The sequence below is a fragment of the Triturus cristatus genome, chromosome 6, assembly GCF_964204655.1.
Source record: "Triturus cristatus chromosome 6, aTriCri1.1, whole genome shotgun sequence".
Lineage (NCBI taxonomy): Eukaryota > Metazoa > Chordata > Amphibia > Caudata > Salamandridae > Triturus > Triturus cristatus.
The window spans coordinates 1659631926-1659641437 of NC_140589.1; positions in this window are offsets into that span (position 1 = coordinate 1659631926).

A 9512-nucleotide genomic window follows, 5' to 3' on the forward strand; every position below is an offset into this window, starting at 1 on the left:
TTTCAGAGGCCGTGGAGGTTTCAAGTCCAATTCCGGCGGCGGAAATTCAAACGGTAAGTGTTCTTCCCGCAGATCAGATTCGTATAGGGGGCGACTAGCGTGCTTTCAGGACGCTTGGGCAGCGTTAACTTCCGATGCATGGGTCCTCCAAACCGTTCAGGGCTTTCATGTGGAGTTTCTAGACAACCCTCGACAGGAGACGCGGCCTCGTCCGCTACATTTCAGCCCTCAAGACGCACAGTTGATCGACGATGAGGTCTCCGAGTTGCTCTGCAAGGGAGCCATTTGTCGCTCAACTTTGCACCCCCACGGTTGTCTCAGCAATATATTCCTGGTAGACAAAGCCGACGGGGGTTGTCGACCCGTAATCAATCTCAAGGAATTCAATGCTTGGTTAGTGTTCCGCCATTTCAAGATGGAGGGAATCCATCTGCTGCGCGATCTTCTACGACCATCCGATTGGATGGCACGTCTGGACTTAAAAGATGCCTATCTGATAATTCCCATTCATCCGCCCCTCCGACGGTTCCTACAGTTTTGTTGGGGGGGTCTGATATACGATTTCACTGCCCTTCCATTTGGACTTTCCTTGTCTCCATGGTGCTTCACCAAGGTGCTTCACCCTGCAGTGGAGTTCCTCCAAGCGCGGGGTATTCGCATGATCATCTATTTAGATGACCTTCTTCTGATGGCCCAGTGTCCTCAAACCCTGTTACTTCAACTCAAACAGACTGTGTCCCTTTTACAGGATCTGGGGTTTGTCATCAACGCAGCGAAGCCAATTCTCCAGCCTTCACAGTCCGTCACCTTTCTTGGTTTTGTGGTGGACTCCGTTCAAGTGACTCTGAGTCTTCCGTCACAGAAGATGGCGAAAATTCGCCACGAGCTCCGCCAGACTGCTTCCAGGCCGACTATCTCTTTACATCACTTGGCCAGACTCGTGGGCCTTCTATTGTCCTCGATCCAAGAGATTTTTCCAGGACCCTTACACTATTGGGCCCTGCAACGTCTCAAGGCGTATCATCTCAGGAGGGGTCGGTCGTACGATCATGTGGTGCTGCTTTCGGCGGAGGCCAAGGATGAAATGACATGGTCGCTCACCCATATGGAGGCATGGAACGGCCGCGCAATTTTCGGCTCCGTTCTGGATTTGGTCATCGAGTCCAACGCCAGCAGATTAGGTTGGGGCGCTCGATGTGGGGATTTTTCCACCGTGGGAGTTTGGTAGCTAGACAAGCAGGATTTTCATATTAATTGCTTAGAACTGCTAGCGGGTTCTTTCGCGGTGCGCTGTTGGACCAAAGACAGAGTACAGTCTTGCGTCCTATTGAAGATGGACAATATCTCCGCAGTCCGATATGTCAATCGGTTGGGAGGGCCCTGCTGTCGGGCGTTGGCCAATCTGGCGAAATACTTTTGGGGGTTCTGCCTGGATCACCACATATCGGTGGAGTATCTCCCGGGCCAGCACAATCACGTTGCGGAATGGCACTCCAGACATCTCTACGATTCCAGCCTATGGAAGCTGGACCCTCCGATTTTCCGGTGGTTGAACAATCTTTGGGGGCCGTTTTCAGCAGATCTCTTTGCCTCCCGTCTGGACAATCAGGTTCCAAGATTCTTCAGTTGGAGGCCGGATCCGATGGCTCTTGCCACGGATGCCTTCCTTCAGGACTGGAGCGCAGAACGCGGCTATGCGTTTCCCCCGTTTTCAATGATAACGAGGACGGCGGCTCAGATCCGCCAGCAGTGTGCGGAGGTAACCCTGGTGGCTCTCCTTTGGAGGTCTCAAGTTTGGTTTCCGGTTCTTCTGGAACTTTCCTGGGATTCTCCAATCCTACTCCCCCTGTATCCTCAGCTTCTTCGGAACCCAGACCGGGATCTTAATCATCTAGTCTCACAGGGGATGCTCCGAATCATGGCGTGGCGGCTCTCAGGCGACGGTGGTCGTTGCCGGGGCTCTCCTGTCAAAGGCTTGGGAGGATAGCACCACGAAACGTTACCGATCCGCGTGGACATGATGGGTTCGTTGGTGTCTTTGATGGAGTCCAGATCCCGTGGTCGCAGGAGTCGTTCCCCTCTTAAACTTCTTTGCCGATCTGGCATCGGAAGGTTTAGCATATCGCTCCGTTAACGCGATCAGGTCTGCGGTTTCGGCCGGTCACATTTCTTTGGACAGGGCACCAATTGGGGAACACCCGTTGGTTTGCAGACTTCTACGGGGTGTAAGGTTATCGTTACTAGGGCTGGGCGGAATTTGCGGAATGTCTCTTCACGGAATTTTGAAAAAAAATTGTGGAAAACGAGCGCACAACCTGAGGGACCGTGTGCCCGGGACTGGGGTCCCTCGTGCTTGGGCAGGCTCCCCTATCTCCCCGGCCTGGCTGCGTTGAGAAGCAGGGACCGGCCCCGGGCCTCCTGATTTTTGGTCAGGGCCTGGGATCCCACGTCCTGCGGCCTGCCAAGTGTCCATCTGCCCGGGACAGGGGACCCTGGTGCAGAGCCCCGGAGCCCTGCAAGGGCAGGCGAGAGCCCTACCGCTATGGCTCGGTGTGGGCAGCTGGGAGTCCTTTCGGTCCCGGCCATCTGGTTGCACCTTTCCTTCGGCCATCTGGTCGCGCGCAATGCTTTCCAACGGGGCGACCAGATGGCCGAGCCAGCCTGGAAGTCCCGATGAGGGTCCATTCACCTCGCGGATCCCAGCCAGGGCTCCAGGAGGCCGGGCGCGTCCGCGCCTAGGGTCCCCTCCGTCACTCGGAGCGCGAGGGTTACAAGAAAGGTGGGTAGCCTTCCTCCGGATTAGTAGGGGCAGGGTATGCCGGGATACTCCTCCCGGGGATGGCGGTTCTCAGGCGGGGACCAGATGGGCCAAGCCCGGACGACACTTCCCCGGGGCGTCCGGTGCTCCCTCCTCCAGCCCGCGACGAGGCAAAGTGCCCAGGACGGGCTCCATGGGTCCCCCGGGCGTCCACCGAGGCCTGCAGCCCCAAAGCCCTGCAGCCCTGGAGCCCTTCAGCCCGGAGCCCTGGAGCCCTGCAGGCCCGGAGCCCTGCAGGCCCGGAGCCCTGCAGGCCCTTAGCCCTGCAGCCCCGGAGCCCTGCAGGCCCAGAGCCCTGCAGCCCCGGAGCCCTGCAGCCCCGGAGCCCTGCAGGCCCGGAGCCCTGCAGCCCCGGAGCCCTGCAGGCCCGGAGCCCTGCAGGCCCGGAGCCCTGCAGCCCTGGAGCCCTGCAGGCCCGGAGCCCTGCAGGCCCGGAGCCCTGCAGCCCCGGAGCCCTGCAAGCCCAGAGCCCTGCAGCCCCGGAGCCCTGCAGCCCCGGAGCCCTGCAGGCCCGGAGCCCTGCAGCCCTGGAGCCCTGCAGCCCCGGAGCCCTGCAGCCACGGAGCCCTGCATCCATGGAGCCCTGCGTGGGCAGGCGGGAACCATAGCGCGAAGGCTCGGGGTTGGACAGATGGGAGTCCTTTCAGTCCCGTCCATCTGGTTGCACCTCTCCCCTCGGCCATCTGGTCGCGCGCAATGCTTTCCAACGTGGCGACCAGATGGCCGGGCCAGCCTGGAAGTCCCGATGAGGGTCCATTCGCCTCGCGGGTCCCAGCCAGGGCTCCAGGAGGCCGGGCGCGTCCGTGCCTAGGGTCCCCTCCGTCACTCGGAGCGCGAGGGTTACAAGAAAGGTGAGTAGCCTTCCTCCAGATTAGTAGGGGCAGGGTTTGCCGGGACACCCCTCCTGGGGATTGTGGTTCTCAGGCAGGGACCAGATGGGCCAAGCCCGGACGACACTTCCCCCGGGGCGTCGGGTGCTTCCTCCTCCAGCCCGCAGCGAGGCAAAGTGCCCAGGACGGGCTCCATGGGTCCCCCGGGCGTCCCCCGAGGCCTGCAGCCCCAAAGCCCTGCAGCCCTTCAGCCCGGAGCCCTGGAGCCCAGCAGGACCGGAGCCCTGCAGGCCCGGAGCCCTGCAGCCCTGGAGCCCTGCAGCCCCTGAGCCCTGCAGCCACGGAGCCCTGCGTGGGCAGGCAGGAACCCTAGCGCGAAGGCTCGGGGTTGGACAGATCGGTGTCCTTTCAGTCCCGTCCATCTGGTTGCACCTCTCCCCTCGGCCATCTGGTCGCGCGCAATGCTTTCCAATGGGGCGACCAGATGGCCGGGCCGGCCTGGAAGTCCCGATGAGGGTCCATTCGCCACCCGGATCCCAGCCAGGGCTCCAGGAGGCCGGGCGCATCCGGGCCTAGGGTCCCCTCCGTCACTCGGAGCGCGTGGGTTACAACAAAGGGGGGTAACCTTCCTCCGGATTAGTATGGGCAGGGTATGCCGGAAGACCCCTCCGGGGCTGGCGGTTCTTTGCCGGGGACCAGATGGGCTATGCCCGGGCAACATCCTCCCAGGCTTCACTCCTCCGGCCCGCGGCGTGGCAAAGTGCCCAGGGACGGGCTCCACGGGTCCCGGGCAGTCCTACCCCCGGGGCGCCCGGGCCCGAGAGCTCCGCAAGCCTCTTGAGAAGGAGGCGCAACGTTGTTTAAGAGCGGAGTGTCCGAGACCCTCTTTGCCTGATAAGATCTCGTTTACCCCAGAGTTGGGCTCTAAAATGGCCACCTTTTTGGCGAAGTATGTGAAAGACCCTCGGAAGGGCATAGATAGGTCTTGGCGGTCCTGTCAGGACAAACTCCTCGATGCCATCGGCCCAATGTCCAAGATCTTGGACATGGCGGAGGAGGCTAAAGTGACAGGTTCAACAATCTCACCAGAAGTCCTATCTAATTGGGCCCAGCGAGCCATCATTTTTATGGGAACGCGAATTGCGCTCTTTCAACCGAGCGTCGCCGCTCGTTGTTGATTAAATTAGATCCCAAGCTTGGGGATCTAGCTTCTTTGGAAGCTGGGTCAGTGGCCCAAGGGGGCCTTTTTGGTGAACCATTTGTTAAAGATCTTGGTAAATTTGTCTCTACTTTTACCTCGTTGGACAAGGCCCAGTCCAGTATTAAAAGGGGTTTTACCCAGAGGGTTTTCCGCAGGGCTGGTCGAGGCAGGGGCCGCTCGTCCGGCCGTGGGTTCCAACAAAACCCTTCAAGGGGACAAGGCTCTGGCCGCGGCCAATATAATTCGACCGCGAACTACAACAACTTTTATCCAACGCGAGGACAGCGTTTCAGAGGCCGTGGAGGTTTCAAGTCCAATTCCGGCGGCGGAAATTCAAACGGTAAGTGTTCTTCCCGCAGATCAGATTCGTATAGGGGGCGACTAGCGTGCTTTCAGGACGCTTGGGCAGCGTTAACTTCCGATGCATGGGTCCTCCAAACCGTTCAGGGCTTTCATGTGGAGTTTCTAGACAACCCTCGACAGGAGACGCGGCCTCGTCCGCTACATTTCAGCCCTCAAGACGCACAGTTGATCGACGATGAGGTCTCCGAGTTGCTCTGCAAGGGAGCCATTTGTCGCTCAACTTTGCACCCCCACGGTTGTCTCAGCAATATATTCCTGGTAGACAAAGCCGACGGGGGTTGTCGACCCGTAATCAATCTCAAGGAATTCAATGCTTGGTTAGTGTTCCGCCATTTCAAGATGGAGGGAATCCATCTGCTGCGCGATCTTCTACGACCATCCGATTGGATGGCACGTCTGGACTTAAAAGATGCCTATCTGATAATTCCCATTCATCCGCCCCTCCGACGGTTCCTACAGTTTTGTTGGGGGGGTCTGATATACGATTTCACTGCCCTTCCATTCGGACTTTCCTTGTCTCCATGGTGCTTCACCAAGGTGCTTCACCCTGCAGTGGAGTTCCTCCAAGCGCGGGGTATTCGCATGATCATCTATTTAGATGACCTTCTTCTGATGGCCCAGTGTCCTCAAACCCTGTTACTTCAACTCAAACAGACTGTGTCCCTTTTACAGGATCTGGGGTTTGTCATCAACGCAGCGAAGCCAATTCTCCAGCCTTCACAGTCCGTCACCTTTCTTGGTTTTGTGGTGGACTCCGTTCAAGTGACTCTGAGTCTTCCGTCACAGAAGATGGCGAAAATTCGCCACGAGCTCCGCCAGACTGCTTCCAGGCCGACTATCTCTTTACATCACTTGGCCAGACTCGTGGGCCTTCTATTGTCCTCGATCCAAGAGATTTTTCCAGGACCCTTACACTATTGGGCCCTGCAACGTCTCAAGGCGTATCATCTCAGGAGGGGTCGGTCGTACGATCATGTGGTGCTGCTTTCGGCGGAGGCCAAGGATGAAATGACATGGTCGCTCACCCATATGGAGGCATGGAACGGCCGCGCAATTTTCGGCTCCGTTCTGGATTTGGTCATCGAGTCCAACGCCAGCAGATTAGGTTGGGGCGCTCGATGTGGGGATTTTTCCACCGTGGGAGTTTGGTAGCTAGACAAGCAGGATTTTCATATTAATTGCTTAGAACTGCTAGCGGGTTCTTTCGCGGTGCGCTGTTGGACCAAAGACAGAGTACAGTCTTGCGTCCTATTGAAGATGGACAATATCTCCGCAGTCCGATATGTCAATCGGTTGGGAGGGCCCTGCTGTCGGGCGTTGGCCAATCTGGCGAAATACTTTTGGGGGTTCTGCCTGGATCACCACATATCGGTGGAGTATCTCCCGGGCCAGCACAATCACGTTGCGGAATGGCACTCCAGACATCTCTACGATTCCAGCCTATGGAAGCTGGACCCTCCGATTTTCCGGTGGTTGAACAATCTTTGGGGGCCGTTTTCAGCAGATCTCTTTGCCTCCCGTCTGGACAATCAGGTTCCAAGATTCTTCAGTTGGAGGCCGGATCCGATGGCTCTTGCCACGGATGCCTTCCTTCAGGACTGGAGCGCAGAACGCGGCTATGCGTTTCCCCCGTTTTCAATGATAACGAGGACGGCGGCTCAGATCCGCCAGCAGTGTGCGGAGGTAACCCTGGTGGCTCTCCTTTGGAGGTCTCAAGTTTGGTTTCCGGTTCTTCTGGAACTTTCCTGGGATTCTCCAATCCTACTCCCCCTGTATCCTCAGCTTCTTCGGAACCCAGACCGGGATCTTAATCATCTAGTCTCACAGGGGATGCTCCGAATCATGGCGTGGCGGCTCTCAGGCGACGGTGGTCGTTGCCGGGGCTCTCCTGTCAAAGGCTTGGGAGGATAGCACCACGAAACGTTACCGATCCGCGTGGACATGATGGGTTCGTTGGTGTCTTTGATGGAGTCCAGATCCCGTGGTCGCAGGAGTCGTTCCCCTCTTAAACTTCTTTGCCGATCTGGCATCGGAAGGTTTAGCATATCGCTCCGTTAACGCGATCAGGTCTGCGGTTTCGGCCGGTCACATTTCTTTGGACAGGGCACCAATTGGGGAACACCCGTTGGTTTGCAGACTTCTACGGGGTGTAAGGTTATCGTTACTAGGGCTGGGCGGAATTTGCGGAATGTCTCTTCACGGAATTTTGAAAAAAAATTGTGGAAAACGAGCGCACAACCTGAGGGACCGTGTGCCCGGGACTGGGGTCCCTCGTGCTTGGGCAGGCTCCCCTATCTCCCCGGCCTGGCTGCGTTGAGAAGCAGGGACCGGCCCCGGGCCTCCTGATTTTTGGTCAGGGCCTGGGATCCCACGTCCTGCGGCCTGCCAAGTGTCCATCTGCCCGGGACAGGGGACCCTGGTGCAGAGCCCCGGAGCCCTGCAAGGGCAGGCGAGAGCCCTACCGCTATGGCTCGGTGTGGGCAGCTGGGAGTCCTTTCGGTCCCGGCCATCTGGTTGCACCTTTCCTTCGGCCATCTGGTCGCGCGCAATGCTTTCCAACGGGGCGACCAGATGGCCGAGCCAGCCTGGAAGTCCCGATGAGGGTCCATTCACCTCGCGGATCCCAGCCAGGGCTCCAGGAGGCCGGGCGCGTCCGCGCCTAGGGTCCCCTCCGTCACTCGGAGCGCGAGGGTTACAAGAAAGGTGGGTAGCCTTCCTCCGGATTAGTAGGGGCAGGGTATGCCGGGATACTCCTCCCGGGGATGGCGGTTCTCAGGCGGGGACCAGATGGGCCAAGCCCGGACGACACTTCCCCGGGGCGTCCGGTGCTCCCTCCTCCAGCCCGCGACGAGGCAAAGTGCCCAGGACGGGCTCCATGGGTCCCCCGGGCGTCCACCGAGGCCTGCAGCCCCAAAGCCCTGCAGCCCTGGAGCCCTTCAGCCCGGAGCCCTGGAGCCCTGCAGGCCCGGAGCCCTGCAGGCCCGGAGCCCTGCAGGCCCTTAGCCCTGCAGCCCCGGAGCCCTGCAGGCCCAGAGCCCTGCAGCCCCGGAGCCCTGCAGCCCCGGAGCCCTGCAGGCCCGGAGCCCTGCAGCCCCGGAGCCCTGCAGGCCCGGAGCCCTGCAGGCCCGGAGCCCTGCAGCCCTGGAGCCCTGCAGGCCCGGAGCCCTGCAGGCCCGGAGCCCTGCAGCCCCGGAGCCCTGCAAGCCCAGAGCCCTGCAGCCCCGGAGCCCTGCAGCCCCGGAGCCCTGCAGGCCCGGAGCCCTGCAGCCCTGGAGCCCTGCAGCCCCGGAGCCCTGCAGCCACGGAGCCCTGCATCCATGGAGCCCTGCGTGGGCAGGCGGGAACCATAGCGCGAAGGCTCGGGGTTGGACAGATGGGAGTCCTTTCAGTCCCGTCCATCTGGTTGCACCTCTCCCCTCGGCCATCTGGTCGCGCGCAATGCTTTCCAACGTGGCGACCAGATGGCCGGGCCAGCCTGGAAGTCCCGATGAGGGTCCATTCGCCTCGCGGGTCCCAGCCAGGGCTCCAGGAGGCCGGGCGCGTCCGTGCCTAGGGTCCCCTCCGTCACTCGGAGCGCGAGGGTTACAAGAAAGGTGAGTAGCCTTCCTCCAGATTAGTAGGGGCAGGGTTTGCCGGGACACCCCTCCTGGGGATTGTGGTTCTCAGGCAGGGACCAGATGGGCCAAGCCCGGACGACACTTCCCCCGGGGCGTCGGGTGCTTCCTCCTCCAGCCCGCAGCGAGGCAAAGTGCCCAGGACGGGCTCCATGGGTCCCCCGGGCGTCCCCCGAGGCCTGCAGCCCCAAAGCCCTGCAGCCCTTCAGCCCGGAGCCCTGGAGCCCAGCAGGACCGGAGCCCTGCAGGCCCGGAGCCCTGCAGCCCTGGAGCCCTGCAGCCCCTGAGCCCTGCAGCCACGGAGCCCTGCGTGGGCAGGCAGGAACCCTAGCGCGAAGGCTCGGGGTTGGACAGATCGGTGTCCTTTCAGTCCCGTCCATCTGGTTGCACCTCTCCCCTCGGCCATCTGGTCGCGCGCAATGCTTTCCAATGGGGCGACCAGATGGCCGGGCCGGCCTGGAAGTCCCGATGAGGGTCCATTCGCCACCCGGATCCCAGCCAGGGCTCCAGGAGGCCGGGCGCATCCGGGCCTAGGGTCCCCTCCGTCACTCGGAGCGCGTGGGTTACAACAAAGGGGGGTAACCTTCCTCCGGATTAGTATGGGCAGGGTATGCCGGAAGACCCCTCCGGGGCTGGCGGTTCTTTGCCGGGGACCAGATGGGCTATGCCCGGGCAACATCCTCCCA